This window comes from Megachile rotundata, unplaced genomic scaffold, assembly GCF_050947335.1.
Source record: "Megachile rotundata isolate GNS110a unplaced genomic scaffold, iyMegRotu1 scaffold0213, whole genome shotgun sequence".
NCBI classification, from domain to species: Eukaryota; Metazoa; Arthropoda; class Insecta; order Hymenoptera; family Megachilidae; genus Megachile; species Megachile rotundata.
Window position 1 is genome coordinate 51,261 of NW_027473510.1, and position 2,330 is coordinate 53,590.

Sequence of the window (2,330 nt, forward strand, 5' to 3'; positions counted from 1 at the left end):
TTACTATACTTATTACTCTTATTATTATCAATCTAACTCATATTATTAACCATATTATGCAGATATGATCGATAGACCGACAATTACTATACTTATTACACTCACTGTTATCAATCTAACTAATATTATTAACCATATTATGCAAATATGATCGATAGAACGACAATTACTATACTTATTACTCTTATTATTATCAATCTAACTCATATTATTAGCCATATTATGCATATATGATCGATAGAACGGCAATTACTATACTCATTACTCTTACTATTACCAATCTAACTCATATTAATAGCCATATTATGCTTATATGATCGATAGAACGACAATTGCTATACTTATTGCTCTTATTATTATCAATCTAACTCATATTATTAAGCATATTATGCTTATATGATCGATAGAACGACAATTTCTATACTTATTACACTCACTGTTATCAATCTAACTCATATTATTAGCCATATTATGCTTATATGATCGATAGAACGACAATTGCTATACTTATTGCTCTTATTATTATCAATCTAACTCATATTATTAAGCATATTATGCTTATATGATCGATAGAACGACAATTACTATACTTATTACACTCACTGTTATCAATCTAACTCATATTATTAGCCATGTTATGCTTATATGATCGATAGGACGACATTTGCTATACTTATTACTCTTATTATTATCAATCTAACTCATATTATTAACCATATTATGCAGATATGGTCGATAGAACGACAATTACTATACTTATTACTCTTATTATTATCAATCTAACTCATATTATTAGCCATGTTATGCTTATATGATCGATAGGACGACAATTACTATACTTATTACTCTTATTATTATCAATCTAACTCATATTATTAACCATATTATGCAGATATGATCGATAGAACGACAATTACTATACTTATTACTCTTATTATTATCAATCTAACTCATATTATTAGCCATATTATGCATATATGATCGATAGAACGACAATTACTATACTTATTACTCTTTTTATTATCAATCTAACTCATATTATTAGCCATATTATGGTTATATGATCGATAGAACGACAATTACTATACTTATTACTCTTATTATTATCAATCTTACTCATATTATTAGCCATGTTATGCTTATATGATCGATAGGACGACAATTACTATACTTATTACTCTTATTATTATCAATCTAACTCATATTATTAACCATATTATGCAGATATGATCGATAGAACGACAATTACTATACTTATTACTCTTATTATTATCAATCTAACTCATATTATTAACCATATTATGCTTATATGATCGATAGAACGACCATCACTTTACTTATTACATTCACTATTATCAATCTAACTCATATTATTAGCCATGTTTTGCTTATATGATCGATAGGACGACATTTGCTATACTTCTTACTCTTATTATTATCAATCTAACTCATATTATTAACTATATTATGCAGATATGATCGATAGAACGACAATTACTATACTTATTACTCTTATTATTATCAATCTAACTCATATTATTAACCATATTATGCAGATATGATCGATTGAACGACAATTACTATACTTATTACTCTTTTTATTATCAATCTAACTCATATTATTAGCCATATTATGGTTATATGATCGATAGAACGACAATTACTATACTTATTACTCTTATTATTATCAATCTAACTCATATTATTAGCCATGTTATGCTTATATGATCGATAGGACGACAATTACTATACTTATTACTCTTATTATTATCAATCTAACTCATATTATTAAGCATATTATGCTTATATGATCGATAGAACGACAATTACTATACTTATTACACTCACTGTTATCAATCTAACTAATATTATTAACCATATTATGCAAATATGATCGATAGAACGACAATTGCTATACTTATTGCTCTTATTATCATCAATCTAACTCATATTATTAAGCATATTATGCTTATATGATCGATAGAACGACAATTACTATACTTATTACACTCACTGTTATCAATCTAACTCATATTATTAGCCATATTATGCTTATATGATCGATAGAATGACAATTGCTATACTTATTGCTCTTATTATTATCAATCTAACTCATATTATTAGCCATGTTATGCTTATATGATCGATAGGACGACATTTGCTATACTTATTACTCTTATTATTATCAATCTAACTCATATTATTAACTATATTATGCAGATATGATCGATAGAACGACAATTGCTATTCTTATTACTCCTGTTATTATCAATCTAACTCACATTTTTAGCCATATTATGCTTATATGATCGATAGAACGACAATTACTA